Source organism: Sapajus apella, unplaced genomic scaffold (assembly GCF_009761245.1).
Source record: "Sapajus apella isolate SASKATOON/1434 unplaced genomic scaffold, GSC_monkey_1.0 scaffold35, whole genome shotgun sequence".
Classification (NCBI taxonomy): Eukaryota; Metazoa; Chordata; class Mammalia; order Primates; family Cebidae; genus Sapajus; species Sapajus apella.
In genome coordinates this window covers 21,189,243-21,210,502 of record NW_022436975.1, presented here as the reverse complement: position 1 = coordinate 21,210,502, position 21,260 = coordinate 21,189,243, and the positions used below count along the sequence as shown (strand labels likewise).

General features: G+C 40.7%; 1 pseudogene; it reads left to right on the top strand.

The window, feature by feature from the left end:
* Positions 1–22: 22 nt before the first annotated feature.
* Positions 23–1,888, top strand: LOC116563403 (annotated as a pseudogene).
* Positions 1,889–21,260: the final 19,372 nt, after the last annotated feature.

Here is a 21,260-nt window from a genome sequence, read left to right as displayed (position 1 = left end):
TTTTTTTTTTTTTTTTTTGTATTCTCAGCTGTTCTCATATGTCTTTAGTTGGTATCTTCCTTAGACTAAATTAGTTGGATTTTTTTCAGTCAGAAAAAAATACTTCCTGTATCTTTTCTTATTTTCCTACATGTCTATTACATCCTGTACCCAGTGGGTTTTCAGGAAATGTTGACTAACTCAAATTAATAAAATGATGTAAAGCAAACAGCATGTTCCTGTTCATTTTGCACTTTTGAAGTGTATTTATTTTCCTTGCTGATTTACTTTTTTGTTCAAGGATCCATGAATTTGATTTAAACTTTTCGCTATTAAAAAGAATAGAAAAATAATACAAAATCAAGTTAATTTGAATCTCCCGTGCTCTGGTATTATGCCCACCCCTAGATCTTGGCACATACACGTTAATACGTAATTAGCTCAGGCAAAATCCAAGCTACTCATCCACTTGAGGAAGCCTCAACTAATTAAATCTCTTCATGGGGAATTAAGAAACTAAGACCTGGCCATTTTGTGAAGAGACGAAGACTGAGCGGTTGTGGCTGCATTGCCAACCTCAAGCAGCAGTCGGCTTCTCCACGTAGAACCCAGGAGTAGGAGACTCACAACTGAATTTCTTCCCCCTCCCCACTCCTGTGAGATTTTTTTGATCTTCAGCTACATTTTTGGCTTTGTGAGAAATTGTGTCATCAAACACAATGGCCAACAACATTGCCAACAAGACAAATCCTCGCTCCATGAACTCCTGTGTGTTCATTGGAAATCTCAACACTCTTGTGGTCAAGAAATCTGATGTGGAGGCAGTCTTTTTGAAGTATCGTAAAACTGTGGGCTGTTCTGTTCATGAGGGCTTTGCCTACGTTCCATATGTTAATGAGAGAAATGCCCGGGTTGCTGTAGCAGGAGAGGAAGGCAGATGGATTGCTGGTCAGGTTTTAGATATTAGCCTGGCCGTAGAGCCAAAAGTGAACCCGAAAAGCAGGTGTGAAATGATCTGCAGCAGAGATGTACAGGTGACAGAACACCCTTCTCCATCCCCTCTACTCACCTCCTCTTTTGACTTGGTCTGTGACTTTCAGCGGGATTATTACGATAGGATGTACAGGACCCAGCACGTGTACCCCCTCCTTCTCCTATTGCTTGGGCTGTAGTGCCCTCAAAACATCAGCGTGTATCAGGAAACACCTCACAAAAGGGCAAGTGGCTTCAATTCTAACAGTGGACAGTGGGGATCTTCCAAGTCGGAAAGCTGAAAGGAGAGGACCTTCAGGCCATTAAGAAGGAGTTGATCCAAATAAAACAAAAAGTGGATTCTCTCCTGGAAAACCTGGAAAAAATGGAAAAGGAACAGAGCAAACAAGCAGTAGAGATGAAGAATGGTAAGTCAGAAGAGGAGCAGAGCTGCAGCTCCGTGAAGAAAGATGAGACTAATGTGAAGATGGAGTCTGAGGGGGCTGCAGATGGCTCTGCCGAGGAGGGGGGCTTCCTGGATGATGACGATAATGAAGATCGGGGGGATGACCAGCTGGCGTTGATCACGGATGGTGGAAAAGAGGCTGAGGAAGGAGAGGATGACAGAGACAGTGCCTAAGGCGAGCATGACGCTTAGGCACACAGTGGGGTTTAGAAATCTTATCCCATTATTTCTTTACCTAGGCACTTGTCTAAGATCAAATTTTTCACCAGATTCTCTCCCCTAGTATCTTCAGCACATGCTCCCTGTTCTCCCCATCCTTGTCCTTCCCATGTTCATTAATTCATATTGCCCTGTGCCTAGTCCCATTTTCACTTCCCTTGATGCTCTTAGTAGTTTTGTTAAGTCTTACCCTGTAATTTTTGCTTTTAATTTTGATAACTCTTTATGACTTAACAATAAAAAGGATGTATTAAAAAAAAATAAGTAAAGAAAGAAACTAAGACCCAAGCACTTGTTCTTTTACATTCTCTTTCTTTTTTCCTTTCATGAATTTCCTGAAAAATATCCAGAAAGGCTCAGATGGAAACTAAATGTGTACTTTCTTGTAACAGTGAAACTCAGCCACAATATTTCATGAGCATGCCCTCCTCTCTAGCTATGAATCTGGAGGGAAAAAGACTGGGATGACCAGGCCAAGGGGGAGAGAGTAGAAGAGGGAAAAGCGCAGACCGTGGGAGCCAACTGCAGGCCACCACTGCAGACGTAGCTCCGTTTCATGGAGACCTGGCAGCTCCAAGGGCGTAGAAATTTTATTCCATGCACTCATCATCCCTTTGTCTCCTTGTCTCCTGCCTCCACCCATTCCACCCCCATCTTTGCTTAGACAAACCTACTTCCCTTCTCATAGAGAAAAGAAGGGAACTTGTTTGATGAGGGTTGGTTAGGTTAGGTTCTGAATTTAGGGGTCCATGTTTAGCAATGTTACCTCATTGCCCCTACAAACTTAGCAAGTGGAGTCCAGCAGTTCCTTGGAGAAAGACCCAGAACTCTCAAAAGGCAGTGTTTCCATTTTCCCAGGTGTATTAGTCTGTTTTCTGTTGCCATAAGAGAATAACTGAGACAGGGTAATTTTTAGAGAAAAGTGGCATATTTGGCTCATCCTTCTGCAGGCTGTACAGGAAGCATGGTGCTGGTACCTGTTCAGCTTCTGGTGAGGGTCTCCGGAAGCTTTTACTCCTGTTGGAAGGCAAGGGGAGCCGGTATGTCACATGGCAAGAGAGGGGGCAAAAGAGAAAAATGAGGAGGTGCCACATTCTTTTTAACAACCAGCCCTTTTGGAAACTAAGAGAGAGAACTCACTCAATCCTATGAGAAAAGTGCCAAGATTTTCATGAGGGATCGGTTCCCTCAGGACCCACACACCTCCCTCCGCACCCCTCCTCCAACACTGGGGATCAAATTTCAACATGAGATTTGGAGGGGACAAATATCTATGTTTTAGAAGCTTGTTATAACTCATTCCAGATACGATAAGTTACATATTTGGTGATGCTCTTGTAATGACCACAGGCAACATTACGGTTAATATGATAAGTGAGCACAAGCCGTAATAAAACAGGTAAAGTGAGGGAAGGGAACCATAAAAAAAGATGTCCAAATAAGCAGAACCCAAATCTCAAAAACTGTGCCCTTTCTCAAATGGCCTGATGAGAACTGAGAACTGGGCAATAGTGGGGGGGAAAGGAGAAGAAGAAATGAACTTTACCTGTTCCTTCCTATTGCCTTTGTTTGGTTTTCTGAGAAATGTGTTTTGTAGTACAGTTTTAGTATATTTGCTATCAGCAGAAGCTTGTAGAATATTTCCTTCATTAGAGTACAGAATTTGATTCAACAATCCATCTTGAAATCAGAACTTAATTAATTACCTGTTGTGGAATCACATAGGTTATATAGGAATTTCTCTTAGTAATCAGAGAAAGGATTATGATTTTTTTTTAAATCAAGAAACAGAAAGGGATAGAAAGACCAAGAGAAAGAGAGCTAGAAAAAAAAAAAATGAACAGCCAAATCTAATTTCTGCTAAAGTGGGGCCCAGTTGCTTGCACAATATCATGTTTCTCATTAATAGGTGTATGTGAGGGTGCAGTGAATGTCTAGGCAAGACACATGATGCTTTCCTCCCAAGTCTTTCAGAAACTTTCTTCATTCACTCCCAGAACAACCCATCCCTCTTAGCTATCTAATCATTTGCAGCAAGAAGTGGAGAATGAAGGCTGTCCAACCACATAGACCACGATTGGTCTAGATTGCACCCAAGCATTAAACCTTGCCCTTAATGTCAGGAGCAGACCTCTGTCTTCTTTCTAAGAAAAGGCCACAGCTCTCTAACATCTTTCTGGCCAAGGACTTGTGCTCCACTTCATTCACAGTTGGGGATTCGGAAGCAGATTCAGAATGGAAGAGGTTGCTAACACTAAAAAGTAATCCCCTGTTTACTTTAATGATTGTGAAGCCAGTGATTTGTTGAGGGTAACTGAAAAACACATGGAAGAAGGTAATAACTGACTAGATGCTCTCATTTGACAAAGAAAGGATATGGAATGATAATTAAATGAAAAGAGAACATTCTCACTCTGCCCCTCCAGTCCCCCTCACATGGTAAACCACTGTCCCCCATTCTGTGTCCTTCCCAAAGTTATTCTCTGCTTGTATAGACACATCCATACTATATGCATATTTTCTTGTGGGGGCGGGGGGCAGGGGGATGGGGTTGTTACCAAAGCTTGGGTCATATCTACAACTTGCTTTTTTCACTTAATAATAAATTGTGAACATCTTTTCAGGTCAGTATAGAGAGAGCTACAACTTTTTCTTATTAGATGCTTAGTTTTCCATTAATGAATATTCCACCAAAATCATCATTTAAACCTATTCCATTATTTGTATTCTTACAAATAATGCTGCAATGTGTATGTATGTCTATATATGTATATATTTGTACATTTTTATATATTTGAAGACAGCCCAAGAAACAGGACTGCTGGTTCATATAGTATGCAGTTATCTTTCCAAATTGCTGTATTATTTTAATAACAATTACTTGCCCCTTTCTCCTCACCTACATCAGTTATACATTATATGTCTTTTGAATGTATGCCAACAGATGAAAAATTTACCTCTTCTTCATTTGCAACTATTAAATTACTAGCTTAAGTAATATATGTTTATAGGTCTGTTACGAACTAAATTTTGTGTTCCTCTGAACTCCTGCCCCCACCACCAATTCATAGACTGAAATCCTAAACCCCAATGTGATGGTATTTGGAGGTGGGGTCTTTGGAAGATAATTAGGTAATGAGGGTGGAGCCCTTATGAATGGGATTAGTGCCCTTATAAAAAGACAGAAATAAGCTTGCTTTTTCCTCTCTCTCCTCGACATCATGTAAGGGTGTAATGAGAAGGTACCATCTGCAAACCAAGAAGTGGACCTGAACAAGACACCAGATTTGTTGACTTCTCAATCTTGGACTTCCCAGTCTCTAGAACTGTGAGAAATAAATGTTGTTTAAGCCTCCCAGTCTACGGTAATTTGTTACAGCAAACTGAACTAATACAAAGTCTCTTGAATTTCTTCTTAGTGAATTGTTCATTTATATCTCTGCTCATTTTATTGTGTTTTTCTTATTCATTTGTTAAAGCTAGTTATATTTTAGAGTGATTTATTTTTTTCTATATTTGTAATAAATAATGTCTCCCAGTCTGTTGCCAGTTTTTGTATTTTGTATTTGTACAAAAAATGTTTTGTACATTTTTCTTTTGCTGAGGAAAATGTTTTAAATTTGTGAGTCAGATCTGTCAATCATTTCTTTATGGTTCCCAGGTCTTATAGGTCTGTCTTAGGAAAATCTATCTTGCCTCCTAAATATGCTCTTCTTTATTTTATTGCTCTTAAATATACACTTAATTTGTTTTTAAAATTATAACAATAATGCACAAATTTATACTAAAGTGTTTCAAATAACACAGATGAATAACAGTAAAAATTATTTTCACTATTTACTTGCTAATCTATCTCACTTTTCTCCCAGGAGATAACCTTCATTGATACAGACGACATTATTGCCTTGTCATATAGATTCATACTTTATCTCATTTTCCAAAAGAGTTTGAGACTGTTTTCAAAGATATTAACAACATAGAAAAAATATATTATAAATTTCCTAGAAGTTAATGTGATAAAAGGGGAAATGATCCAGGCTCAAAAGGTAAAAACGAACCACGTGCTCATGAAAAGCATGATTTCTAATTCTGAGACCTGAGAACGTCGTCTTACTGGGAGGACTTGGTAATGCAATGAACAAGATCCTCATAGTAATCACAACCAATATTTCATTTAGCTTTCTTACAAGAGCATTTAAAGTCAATGGCATCATTCCATTTAATCAACTTAATATGAGTTAGTATCAACACCTACATGTTACCCCCCTCTGATAGGCTAAATTTTGAGTGACAGATTTATAATACAACATTAATTTTATAAAGACAGGAATCAGGGAAGGGAGGAAACATAAAAGTACCGCAATCTTTTCCTTTCATGAAAAGTGAGTTAAAGTAATTGTTATTGCTGTGATTTTGATAATTAAATGGACTCATGAAAATGGTTGCAAATTACTTTATAATAACCATTAGTAAAACTAAAATCAGATTTTTTACCCTCTGAATTATTGTGAAAGATAAGCAAAACAAAGTTCTGTTTATACTGAAAAGAGAACTGAATTTTAAAAACGGCAAAGTAACCAAAACAAAACCACCAAATCACATGACAGTGGTCAAAACAATTATGACAATTTAAAACTCGTATTAAAAGACAAGATTTGTGGGAATGCAAATTGGTACAACCACTTTGTAAAGTCATTTAACGGTGTCTTCTAAAACTAAAGATGTGCATATTCTGTGACCTAGCAATTCCACCCCAAGGTATATTCCAAACGAAAATGCATATATAAGCTAGCCAAAATGTACACGAGTGTTTATGGCAGCACCACTTGAGATAGCTCTAAATTAGACAATACCCAAAAGAGCATCAACAATAAATAGAATATTATTCAGCAAAAGAGTGAGCAAACTACAACTACATCCACCTATGTGACTAAATCTCCCAAGAATAATGTTGCCCAAAAGAACATAGACGCTAAGGTACATGAATGAATCCATTCATCTAAAATTCAAAATCATTTAAAATTAATCTGTGCTCTTACAAGTGGCTACCCCAAAAGCTGGTGACTGGAAGGAGGTAAGAGAAGAGTTTCTGGGATATTCTTGATCTGAATGCTGGCTCACAGGTTTGTTCACTTTATAAAAAATCATTAAACTGTACACTTATTTCTGTACTTTTCTGGTTGTATATTATATTAATAAAAACACATTTTAAAAACAACATTGACTTTCTGTGTACAAGAGAACACAACTTGCACAAAATGGAAAAAAAAGTAAAAGAATTAGAAAAGATTTTTTTTTTTAATTTTTTGAGACAGTCTCACTCTGTCACTCAGGCTGAAGTGCAATGGCAAAATCATGGCTCACGGCAGCCTTGACCTCCTGGGCTCAAGTGATCCTCCCACCTCAGCTTCCCAAACAGCTGAGACTACAGGTGTGCATGACCATGCCTGGATAATTTTTGTGTTTTTTGGAGATATGGGGCTTCACACATTCCCCAGCTGGTCTTGAACTCCTGGGCTCAAGTGTTCTGTCCACCTCAGCCTCCCAAAGTGCTGTCCTTACAGGTATCAACCACCACACCCAGCCCCAAGTGTTTTTCTTATTTTGTTTACTTTTCCAACAATTTACTTTATGCAATAGGATAAAAATTATATATATTTCTAATAGATACAATCAATAGAGAATTCACAATAGTATTAAGCATTTATTCATCAAATAATATGGTACCAAAGATACATAAAGCAATAACTTTGGAGACAAAAAATAAGGATTTGTAGTAATGCAACTGACATGTAACATAATAACAGTCCCTTTACAAGCTCTGTATTCATTCAACTAGAAAAAAATAAGGAAAGTCAAGGAAATTTGAGCCATATACTTTCTATACATATGTCCAAAGAACAACTTTTTGAGAAACAATCAGTTATTAGAGCAAAGAAAACCTAAAAGAAATAAATCAAAACACTAGTAATTGAAAAGGCCACATTATCTGATTAAAGAGAATAAAATTAAAAATTCATAAAACACATTTAATTTACAACAACACGGTTTCAGCCTGTTTTCATTATCACGTTGCTATACAGAAACTGGGTAATTTATTTTAAAAAAAAGTTTATTTGACTCACAGTTCCATGGGCTGTACAGGAAACAAGGCTGGGGAGGCCCTAGGAAACTTACAATAATGGCAGAAGGCTAAGCAGAAGCAGGAACATCTTACATGGTTCAAGAAGGAGGATTAGAGTGAAGGGGGATGTGCTACACACTTTTAAACAACTGGACCTTGCAAGAACTCACTCGCTCTCAGGAGAACAGCAAGGGAGAAGTCTGCCCCCATGATCCAATCTTCTAACATTGGGGATTACAGTCTGATACGAGACTTGGGCAGGGACACAAATCCAAACCATATCAAACACTAATGAAAAGTCACATTTGTAAAATGGGTTTCCTATCCTAAAAACAAAATTCCATAAAACTATGCTTACAGGTGAACTTCTGGCCTTAAATGCTTTTATGATCAAGAAGAAAAGATAAACTAATAAAATCACTACTTATAAAGTTAAGATGTAAACATTAATAACTTTCCTTTAAACCTCTATTAAACTCTTAAAGTGGAGAAAAGTTCCCATTCATAATTGTAAAATAATAAGAATAGAAACATAAACTAAAAAAATGTGCAAGAACTATACAAATAAATTATAAAAGTTAGGAGAATATTAAAATGTGAATATTCAGTTAATAGGATTGTTTAAAAATGTGAATATATGAGGAGACACATCATGCTTCTGAATGTAAAAGCTATAAAATTATCAATTAATCCCAAGTTAATTTCTAGATTTCATGTAAGTCTAATCATGTTGCCAATTAAAATTTTTAAATTGATAAACTAAACATTTATCTTGAAGTATAAACAATGAAGACTATTTTTTTTAATGAAGTCTATTTTTATAAAAGTTAGAAAACTAGGAGTAATGAGGAAAGAGACAACCAGCAACTAAACATATGAGATACTTCTACTTCCGTCAAGAGAGGATAATAGCAAACTAAGTGTCTCAGATAAACACTCTCCTGAAGGCAACTAGACAAACTGAACAAAATAAAATGATCCTCTGCTCTAAGGAAGAGAACGGCTAACAAGAAAATGAAGAATTTTTGGGCCATGATCCAGGGAAGCACAGAGGCCCAGGGAGGTAAACCAGGGCACTATGAGTCCATTCCAAAGGGGCTGCTGGGGGACTAGGAGGCTGATCTGTGCTTTCGCAGCATCTTGGAGCCGAGGAAACAGGGAAAGGAATTTAAAGTCCACTAAAGGGAACATCAGTAAAGCCTCTCACTTTGGGTTGAGATTCTAAAGAGCTGCTTCTAAGGATATTTTTTTTTATTTCGAGAGACAGGGCTTTTCTCTGTTGTTTAGGCTGGAGTTCAGTGGCACACCTTAGGTCACTGCAGCCTTGAACTCCTATCCTCGTGATCCTCTCACCTCAGCCCCTTTTAGTGCTAGGATTACAAGTGTAAGCCATTGTGTCCAACCTCAAGGAGAATTAATAAACTGAAATACATGGGGCACAGCTAGGAACTGCAGTTTAATTTCTAATCATCTTTGTTCCTCAATTTGGTTGATGCATGTGACCCCAGGCACTACAAATGTAAATCCTCTCAGAAGGAAGAAATTGTTACCCAAGTTCTCTCAAATATTTCTATAAACAATTCTGCAAGTGTATCTGGTGCATAAGAAAAGAAATAGCTATGCACATTAGGAGGTAAGACAATATGAATACAAAACAGCACAAAGGAAAATATAACCATCTCCAGGGGCGGTGGCTCAAGCCTGTAATCTCAGCATTTTGGGAGTCTGCGGTGGGCAGATTGCTTGAGGTCAGGAGTTCAAGACCAGCCTGGCCAACATGGTGAAACCCCGTCTCTACTAAAAATATAGAAATTAACCAGGCATGGTACCTAATGCCTGTAATTACAGCTACTCAGGAGGCTGAAGCACAAGAATTGCCTGAACATGGGAGATGGAGGTTGCAGTGAGATTGTGCCACTGCACTGCAACCTGAGTGACAGTGAGACTGTCTCAAAAAAACAAAAAAACAAAAAAAAAGAAAGAAAAACATAAACAAACCTATGAGGTCTTTAAATATTAGAATTTCTGGACACAGACTTTAAAATAACCATGTACACTCTCTTGAGAGAAATAAAAGATTGAGAATTCTGGCAGAGATTCTTAAAAAGGGAATTTAGAACTGAAAACTCCATAACTAAAATTAAGGAGTCAATGGATTGAGTTTAACAGCAGATTAAAAACAACTGAAGAGAAATTAGTGTCCTGGAAGATAGACTACAAGGAATTTCTAGAAAAAGGTACAAAGAGACAAGAAGATGAAAAACACAGCTGAGAAGGACAGAGACACAGAGAATTCAGTAAAGACTACCTTAAGTGTAAAGTCCCAAAAAGGAGAGAACAGGGAGGAGGGAGACAAACAATATCTGAATAGATAATTCTGTTAGAAATCATTTAATACACACAAAGTACAGATTTAAGGACTTCTAAAAGTTCCAAACAGAAGAAAGACAAAGAAAGAAAAGAAATCTATGTTTAGGCACATCATGATGAAAAGCAACATAAACAAAACTTAAAAAAGAAGAAAAGAGAGATTGCCTTAAAATAAACCCCACAAAAAGACAATTTAAATTCAAAGGAGCTACATTAAACTGACAGTTGATTTCTCAGCAGAAATCATGGGAGTCAAAATATACTGGAATAACATCTTTAAGATATTTAAAACACCAATGAACAAACAACCATTTCAACCTAGAATTTCATATCCAGCAAAAATATTCTTCAAGAATAAAGGTGACACAAAGGCATTTTTAAACAAGTCAAACTAGGAACTTTTGTTACTAGAAATCCTGAAGGTTGTTTTTGGACAACTAGGAAACAGCTACAAGGAAAATGAGAGGTTGGAGATGCAGAAAAGGACGCAGTGCCATGAAGACGGCAGCTACGTGGGTACACCTAAGTGAACATTTATGATATAAAACAATAATAGTAACACTGGTATTTAAAATACAGAGAGAAAATACCTGACAACAATGGCATAAAAGTTAGGTGAAGAATAAATAGAAATATTCTAAGGTTTTTGCATTCTCTGGAAAGAGGCAGGCATCAATTCTTATTAGATTTTGTAATGTCAAAAAGGCAGGCTATACTCAGGGTAATTACCTAGAGACCTAGGGTACCACCAAAGGTATAATTAAAAGGCATGCAATTTCCAAGCTATGGAGGGGGAAATGAAAGCATAAAAATCTTATCAATCTGAAAAAGGGCAAGAAAGGAATATAACATGGAGCAGTCAGTAAAAAGAGAGTGCATTTAATAAGAAGGTATATTTATAAACCCAAATATCACTAATTAATGAAATGTAAATGAGCAAAATGCTATAATTAAAGGCAAAGATTGTCAGGCTGGATAGACAAGCTTTTTTTTCCTCTATATAATTTGATGCTACATTATTAGGTAAAGATAGATACACGCACATAAGCACATGCTCAACTTTCTGTGTTTACAACATAAAAATAGAAAAACATAAAGTAAAAGTATGGAAAAAGCCAAAAACCGGTTCTCTGAAAATATTTGTACCTCCCTAGTGAGAATAATTTTTGAAAGAAAGAGGAGACACAGATTACCAGTGTTAAGAATGAGAAAGGGAACATCACTACAGATCTTTCAGACATTGAAAATGCAAGAGAAGAATATGATGGACAATTTTATGGCAATGCATTTGAAAATTTGGATGAAACTGACAAATTCTTAGAACAATACATTTTATAAAATCGAGCACAGAAACAGATGATAAAGGACTCCTGATCTATTACAAAGGTGACACACAGAGAAATGGAAAAAGGATGATCCCTTCAATAAATAGAACTGGAGCAATTTCCAAATACAAAAAAATTAACAAACTTGATTAGCACCTCACGTCAAAGAGAAAAACAAATTCCAGAATATTTATTGATACAATTGTGAACATCCACAAAATAAACCTAGAAGATAATCTAGACTATCCTCATAACCTCAAGGTGGGAAAAGATTTCTTAAATATATCTAGAAATATACTTTAAATTGTAATCTATTTATATAAAATATATAACATATTGTAATATACAAATTTATTATATTTAAATATATTTTCTTAAAATGTATTTTAAAATATATTTCTCAAATAAATGTGAGATTTTTAACAATGTTAACCATAGAGGAAAAGATTGATAAATGGGATTTCACTAAAATTTTGAACTTCTTTTCATCAAAATGACAGGAGAATAAGAGGGCAAGTGACAGAATGGAAGAAATTATTTGCAATACATTTATCATATAAAGAATATCAATCAATAGACAGGCAACCCCAGAGCAAATGGACAAGGCACTTCACAAAAATGATATCCCAATGTCCAATAAATATCTAAGTACTTTATTTCCTTATCTGAGACATGCACACCAACGTTTCAATGTTACTAGAGTTACATCTCACCAGAATGGCTAGAATTAAAAGGATTGGCAACACAAATGCAGAGGATACTAGTAACTGGAACTTTTTCTGTCCCCAGAGGGAGTCTTGCTCTGCCACCCAGGCTGGAGTGCAGTGGTGCCATCTCAGCTCACTGCAGTCTCTGCCTCCCAGGTTCAAGCAATTATCCTGCCTCAGCCTCCCGAGTAGCTGGGATTACAAGCCCTCGCTACCACGCCTGGCTAATTTTCGTATTTTTAATAGAGACCGGGTTTCACCATGTTGGCCAGGCTGGTCTCAAACTCCTGACCTCGTGATCCACCCACCTCGGCCTCCCAAAGTTCTGGGGTTACAGGCGTGAGCCACCGTGCTCGACAGCAACTGGAACTTTTGACGCAGGATTTTTCTTTTCGGTCACTTTGCAAGCCAAGGACCTCTGGCCAGTGACGCCCCACCCAGGCCCTCCTCAGTCCCTCTGGTGTGCCCCAGCTCTCCTGTGTTATAGTTTGTACCCGCGTTCATTGGTTCCCAAGCTCTTGTACCCACGCCTGAGAAGAATGAGGATACGCTGGACATTGAAGGGTGAGGAGGGCGGAGAAGAATTTTATTGAGCAAGGAAACAGCTCTTGGCGGAGATGGGACTCGGGGGGGTGGTCTTCACCCCCACAGTCGGGCGGTTTTCTCCTCTGTGCGTGGCTGGGTCCTGGGCTCTTTATGGGCTTAGAATAGGGGAGGAGGAGGCCATAGGTAGTATTGAAAAAGGCAACGCTTGGTCGGTTAAAAGGCTTTATTTAGAAATAATCAGGACAGGGAGGGCAAACAGGAACAGAAGTGCTCAGTCTGGGTCGCAGGTTTCATCTGGGACCAGCAGTCCAGTCTTTCAGCCTTCAGGCTGTTTTTGGCTGGAAAGGGGGGTTTCAGCGAGGACCGCCCCACCTGCCTGGGCATTTAGCGGCCTCCCGCCGCTCTCACTTCAGTGTGCCGTGGGTGGGTGATAAACTGAGACTGTAGAGGAGTGACCAGGTCTAGAGAATGACCACGGAGGTAAGGTGGGGAGATGACATGGGGCGTTACAGGTGCTGAGGCACTGAAGCGGTCCTCAGCGTGGATATTAAAATCACCAGGAACAAAGGAAGAGGTGGTTCCAGAGAGACACTGAGCTAGAAGCTAAAATGATGGAGATGTGAGGGGTTCAACTCGACCAATGACTGCATCCGTAGGTGTGGTAGACAGTGGATGATACGTTCTGAGGACACGAGGCGAAAACCGAGAGAGCGTAAGAACTTTCTGGTCCACCACCACCCTCATCTGACCAAGACATCTCTCTCTCTCTCTCTCTGCTGCGTTTCTATGTTATCTTTTCTTTTCTTTCTTTCTTCTTTTTTTTTTTTTTTTTTTTTTTGAGGCGTAGTCTCGCACGGTCGCCTGAGCTGCAGTGCAGAGGTGCGACCTCGGCTCACTGCAGTCTCTGCCTCCCGGGTTCACGCGATTCTCCTGCCTCAGATCTTTTCCTTTTCCCTTTTAAAATTTGATCACATTCTCATCTCATAGATTTCAATCGTTGATTTACTTATTCCTTTTCCCAACCACTCTGTGAGAACACCACGTCTAATTTGATTTTGTGTTCCCAAGGCCTCGTTCATTGGAAGCACTCAAAGATTCTTTGTTGGATGTATGAATGAGGAACTTGTTAACTGCACCCGCAGAGTGTACGTGGTTGGTTCAGCCATGCGAGGTTCAGTGTTAAGCACAGGCCACTGGGAGGCAGTGTTGTGCAGTGAAAAGGTCTCAGCTTTGCGACACAGCCAGATCTCCCACATCAGTTCTGCTACCTTCTATCTGCCTGACCTTGGGCCACAGTCTCCTTAAGACACAGGCAAAATGGAAATACTGAGAAAGAGAGTCTTTTTTCTTACAGGAGTATTGTGAAAATTAAAGATAATTTAGGTAGATTTAGGTACAATTTCCAGTAAATAGTCGGTGTATTTCTCAAAGGGTAACTTGATTGCTTTCTTATGTAATAATAAGCACAATTGCAGGTTGAGGCCTCCAAAGAGGTGTTTTTCATAATCATGCTGCAAATGATTCTGACTCTAAAATTTTCAGCCCAATTCTCACCTCCCTCAGAGGGCTTGGGGTTGGATGTTTGAGGCTCAGAGGTTCTTAGGGCTCCATGAGACGGGGGCTCCATTGGGGATCAGGCAAGTTGAAGACTTGAGGGGCTGTTATAGCCAGGCCCTTGTTCAGCTGCATGTGCATTAAATAGATTTTTGTACACTGGCCTGGGAAACAAGCCACCGTCTATAACTCTGTTTCTATGGGGAAAGGCTTTCTGTGTTCCAAACAACCAACTCACTAATGAACTCCTGGAACACAACCTGTGTGTCGATGGGGACTTGCCGACTGGATTTTCATGGCCGACTCAGCCGCCCAAGTGACTGCGCAGTGTTGAGCCAATTATAATGAGTTCTCTACGGTGACTAATCTAGCTGCGGTCTCCACAATTCAAGTGGAATTTTGAAAAATTGGAGAGGGTTCTGCAAAAAACCACAAAGATGATTAAAGGACTGAAGGAAAATCTAGTCTAGTCTCTGTAGTTTTAAGAGGACTGTAGAAACTACCCATGTAATCATCACTTGCGATTGAAAAAACAACGCATTTGATTCCGTACTGTGGCAAGTGCATTTCTCACTTGCGAATTTACTATAAATTCGTAGAGAAGGGAGCTAGTGTTTGTTGAGCACCCACACCTGAAGATCAGACAGTCTGCAGGCCCTTTATATCCAATATTTACGCTTATTCTCATAGCTGCCCTGCCAGATAAGACATACTAATAATTATCTCTATTTCGTAGATGAGGAACCTGAGATTCTGTGAGATTAAGTAATTTTTTGAAAATCTTAAAACTAGTAACATGGACTACAGATTCAAACCTAGGCCAGATTAATTTCAAAGCCTCTCTAATCAATTTTCCACATGCAGCCAGTATGATCTTTCTGAAGCATAAACCTGAGAGGGTCCTTCTCCTGCATAAACACTTCCACAGTCCCACTGTGCTCCTGGGCTGAAATCCAAGCCTAACATGACCCAGGCAACCCCAGGTGTTCTGCCTCCCATATAGCAGTCCTGGCTCCCACTGTCATCCACTCCAACCCTGCCCTGATGCTATATTCAGAGATCTTTCCATTTCTTGGTTTCTCCATATGCCTCCAGCCTCCAAGCCTCACACACACAAGCTCCACCTGCCTTCCCACTCTGTCTCCTGTTGGCCGACTTTCTCCCACTCATCCTGTGCATCTCAGCTTGCACATGCATTCTAGGTACAGGCTTGTAAGCCCTTCTCCATCTCCAGGGTATCCCAGCATGCCACATTTCCCGTATAATAAATAGCATTCATCACTTGTAATTGGTTCAGCCTTACACAGTCCCCAACACACACACACACAACCCTCACCCAAGAATTATTTGTTAAAGAAATGTTGAATGGGGCCAGGTGTGGTGGCTCACACCTATAATCCCAGCATTTTGGGAGGCTGAGGCAGGAGGATCACTTGAGGTCAGGAGTTCAAGGCCAGCCTGGGCAACATGGTGAAACCCTGGATCTACTACAAATGTACATCGTAGCTGGGCGTGGTGGTGCATATCTGTAGTCCCAGCTACTCAGGAGGCAGAGGCAGGAGAATTGCTTGAAGTCAGGGAAGCAGAGGCTGCAGTGCACCAAGATCACATTGCTGCACTCCAGCTTGGGCAACACAGTGAGACTCCACCTCAAAAAAAAAAAAAGTTGAACGATTGGATCACAAGTTATTTTTACAAAACAATAGTTAAAATACTGACATTTACAAATCGTTTACCTTTCTTAAAAGAGAAGTTGAGGTTATCCTGATCACCAACAAGTAGCTCTTGTTTCCTAATATGTTTTCTTGAGAAGAAGGAAAGGAACACAGCTGCCCGTAGGATGCTGGCAGTTGTGCAAAATGTTAGTTTAGCATGCCATTGAGTGTGTCCCACAGTGAGCATCATCCACTTCCATCCTGGTCCTGGCAAAAAGGAGACTGCCAGCCTTCCCTCCCTTCACTTCAGGAAGGAGCCAGACAATCTACTGCATTCAAAAGAATATTGATCTTTGCAAAGTCCTCCAGAGAAAAATCTCCAATCCTATCTGGTGTCAAACAACCCTAGGCTCAGGAAATTCTTCCTTTTGTTTAACTTTAATGAGCCCATTCTTTTTGTGACCTTGGCAACAGAGGGAAAAAACAGTCATCATCCTCCACCGAAATGGCTCTTCTGAAGTTTAAGTCCAATTTTGGCACTTCTTAATTCACCTCTGATGCATCTCCTCTCTAAGCCAAATAATCCTAGGTCCTTTAGTTCTTGTTTGCTAGTCACAGAATGACTATTCTGCTTTAGTTCTGAACTCTCCACATTCTCTCAATTCCCGTTGAACTGTGCAGCCGGGAGCCAGCCCCAGCTCTGTTACAGCTCTGGACAGTACAGAGAGCAATGTAACAATTACCTCATGATGCAGACATGCTTTTCATTTGCTACAGTTCTCTGCTTGCATTTTTTTCAATCAACAGAACTGCAGGATTGTGACAATTCTTCCCGGTCAACTGGCTGTCCACTAAAGCTATACTTTCAATTTTCCAGCCAACTGCCTTTGAGTAGTTGGCACCTTGCCTTTGAACATGTTCACTTTTCAACTCCAAGTGCATAACTCTGAATTTTTCTCTACTGAACTCCATCCAGTCTATGTCCCGTTATTCCAGTTCACCAGGATTGCCTTCTCCGATGACTCTAGCCCCCAGAGACCTTCCCCTTTTATGATATTTCAGGGTTTGTATTATGTTTCTTATGCATATTTCTTATTGACCAATGCATTAGTCAGACTGAGCTAAAATATGCTGCAGCAAACAAATCAGCAAATCTCAGTGACTTAGAACAATAGTTGGGGGTTGTTTTTTGTTTAGTTTTGTTTTCAAGAAGGGGTCTCACTCTGTTGCTCAGGCTGTAGTGTAGTGGGGCAATCTCGGCTCATCACAGCCTCCACCTCCTGGGGTCAAGCCATCCTCCCACCTCAGCCTCCCAAGTAGCTGGGACTACATGTGTGCACCACCACACCCAGCTAATTTTTTAAATTATATATGTATTTTGGAGATGGGGCTTGCTATGTTACCAAGGCTGGCCTTGAAATCCTGGGCTCAAGCAATCCTCGTCACTTGGCCTCCTAAAGTGCTGGGATTACAGGTGTGACCCACCACACCCAGCCCGATTATTTTTCATATTCACACTACATTTCCCACACTAGTCAGCGGAGGGGCTCTATCATCATAGTCAGTCCAGGTGGCTCGGGTTGACAGAAGTTCTACCACTGTGTGAAATCAACTCAAGGCTTCAGAGTTCATGGAAAACGGAGACGTTTTATACATATTTAATACAAGTAGAAGTGATATCCATTGTTCAGTTAATAGGGTTGCTAAAGGTAACAACCAAAAAAAGCTTAAAAAATGTTTTTAAGCGATACCCATTGTTATATTAACATTTTGTTAGCTAAAGCAAGTCACATGGGTGTGACTAATTCCAAGGGGATGTGTGCTCCCAAGGAAAGAGCTGGAGAGAATCTTGACGTCCACTAATTGTCTCCCAGAACCAATGAGATTCCATTTTCCTACTAAACACAGTGATCTTGTCCTTTATTTCTGCATCATTTAAATTCAACCATAAATTTTCAAAGAAGACTTGTAGATTCTCAGCCAATTTTTCTCCCACTCAGCATCTCTTACAAAAGTAGGGGCATTTTTCTATTCCACGGTCCAGATTATATACCAAGATGTTAGTTCAAAGACCAGATTCTGCCAAAAGCTGCTGGGCAGAATGATAAGGACTGAGCCACTGAGAACACAATTATTTCCTCTTTACTAACAGCACTGTACAACATAGAATTGTTAAGAAGCCAGTGTCATGAGCTTGTGAGGGACATCTCTTTCAGTCTACCAAATCCACTGCCCAGCCAAATTTGCTGTTAGAACTGATCACATGTTACAAACACAAGCTCGCCAGTGGCTTTAAATCTAAGTAAGACCAAGGAATCTGGTGGAGAAGTGAGCCCCGCAGAGAAGAAACAACAGTGGCCTAGGAGTCTGAGCTTCACGCAGCTTCTAAGGAGCTCTGTGACTTTTGGAAAGCCTCTCCACCCTGCAGGAAATCAGGTTCAGCTCTGTCATGGAAGAGGGTGGGACTGACCTGTGACTCCCAGGTCGAGCTGCTGCTCAGAGCCCTTGAAGAGATTTTTTTAAAACATAGATTCCAAGCCAGGTGCAGTGGCTCATGCCTGTAATCCCAGCACTTCAGGAGGCAGAGGCGGGCGGATCGTTTGAGCCCCCAAGCTTGACAGCAGCCTGGGCAACATGATAAAACCTTGTCTCTACTAAAAATAGAAAAATTAGCTGAGTGTGGTGGCCTGCACCTGTGTTCCCAACTACTCAGAAAGGCTGAGATGTGAGGATCACCTGAGCCCAGGAGTCAGAGGTTGCAATGAGTCGAGGTGGCGCCACTGCACTCAGCCTGGGTCACAGAATGAGACTGTCTCAAATAAATAAATAAAAACATAAACAAAAACAAAAACCATGGATTCTTATGCTTCACCCAGGCTTTCTAAAGCATCTCACGTGGGACCTGGAATCGATTCTAGAAAATCACCTCTTATGATGTCCTTATAACGTGGGGCACCCCATGACTCTGTCCTTGACCTTCTCCTGGACTACTCTGTCTTCAGTCCAGACCTAAGGAACACACAATTGAACTCAGCAATTCAGCCCTAAACAGCTCTGTTAATACTTAGATGCCCTACAGGTGATTGCTGCAATCATGTATCCCATCAGTGAAGCCAGAGAAACCTGGATTCATCTTTGAGTCTTTCCTCTCTCCACCCAGTCTCTCTCTTTTTTTTTTTTTTTTTTAATGACAAGGTCTGGCTGTATTGCCCAGGCTGGAATGCAGCTGCAGTATCTTAACTCACTGTAACCTTCATCTCCAGGGCTCAAGCAATTCTCCAATCTCAGCCTCCCAGATAACTGGAACTACAGGTGTGTTTCACCATGCCTGGCTAATTTTTGTATTTTTGTAGAGACAGGGTTTCACCATGTTGCCCAGGCTGTCCTTGAAGTCCTGAGCTCAACTGATCCACCCACCTCGGCCTCCCAAAGTGCTGGGATTACAGGTGCGAGCCACTGCTCCTGGCTTCAGTTAGTCTTTCAGCCCTAAACATTCCTCCCGTTTATGCCCAGAGCCACTGCCCCAGCTCAGGCCTGCATCGTCAGTGATTGGCCTATTGATTATGTCGGCTTCTCTCTAGATGTCTCTGATTTGAATCTCATAGACTCCTCCTCCCATCCCATCCACGCCCCTTATTTCCAGAGTGATCCTTTTTCTTTTTTTTTTTAAAGATGGAGTCTCACTCTATCACCCAGGCTGGAATGCAGTAGCGCAATCTTGACTCACTGCAACCTCCACCTCCGGGTTCAAGCAATTCTCTTGCCTCAGCCTCCTGAGTAGTTGGGATTACAGGCACTGGCCACCACACCCAGCTAATTTTGTATTTCTTAGCAGAGATGGGGTTTCTCCATGTTGGCCAGGCTGGTCTTGAACTCCTGACCTCAGGTGATCCACCCACCTCTGCCTCCCAAAGTGCTGGGATTACATGCGTGAGCCACCACGCCCTACACCCCAGAGTGAACTTTCTAACATACCAGATCTGCTAAAAATATCTTCAGTGTTCTTTCTGTTGACTCAGGTTTAAAATCTAAATTCCCTTGCATGGCATTCAAGATCCTTATTGTCCCAGCATGACAGGGCCATGGGCAGAAGCTTCACTGCTCACAGTGCACCCTACAGCAATACTCGACCACTAATTGTGCCCCAACTTCTCCCTGTCTTTATAGCATTGCTCCCTCTGATGAACACATTATTTCTAGATTTCATTTCTGAATATGGCCAGCCCACTGCCAGCTTTGGGAAGCCGTCACCATTTCTGCCCAGGCAGACGGACACGCTCCCTGCCTGTGCTGCTGCTATACTCTGCTCACACTTCCATCATAGAATTTATTTGGGTTATAATGTCTTCTCTGCTTGAATGGAAGCTACTTGGGGGCCTAGGGAAATGCTTGGCTCAGAGCATAAGAATGTCAAAAATACATGAATGAATGAATGAATGAATGACCCTGTCAGTTCTAAACATCCTATAAGTTTATCCTTACTTCATGGCTGGCACGGGGCTCACACCTGTAATCCCAGCACTTTGGAAATCTGCGGTGCGTGGATCACTGTGCTCAGGAGTTTGACCAGCCTGGTCAACATGGCAAAAACCTGCCACTACTGAAAATATAAAAATTAGCAGGGTGTGGTGGCAGGTGCCTGTAATCCCAGCTAGTGGGAGGCTGAGACAGGAGAATCACTTGAACCGGAGAGGCAGAGGAGGCAGTGAGCTGAGGTTGTACCACTGCAGTCCAGCCTGGGCGACACAGTGAGACTCTGTCTCAAAAAAAAAAAGTCTATCTGTACTTCAGAACAAAATACGAAGTATAATATTAAATTCCAAGATTAAATTAATACCTGAGCAATGATTGGCAGCAAGGTATGAATAGACTAGGGGTCTGAGCAGGAGAGGAAGACGCAGAGAACGGGCAGTCAAGATAGGGGAAATGGGTAAGGCGCAGTGGCTCATGTCTGTTACCCCAGCACTCTGCGAGCCTGAGGCAGAAGGATTGCTTGAGCTCAGGAGTTCAAGACCAGCCCTGCCAACATGGTGAGACCCAGTCTCTACAAAAAAATTAAAAAAACAAATCAGTGGAACATGGTGACATGCACCTGTAATCTCAGCATTTGGGAGGCTGAGGTGGGAGGATTTCTTGAGGCCAGTAGTTCAAGATCAGCCTGGAAAACATAGTGAGACCCCCATTTCTTAAAAAAAAAAAAAAAAAAAAGCAAGACTGGTCAAAATCAGAGGATGCACAGAGAAAACAACGTCCAGGCCCCAACTCTGCCCAGAGAAATTCTCAATACTGAGGTTGTTTTAGGGAATCTCAAAGTACAAGTTAAGCAACTAGAAAATTAGGATC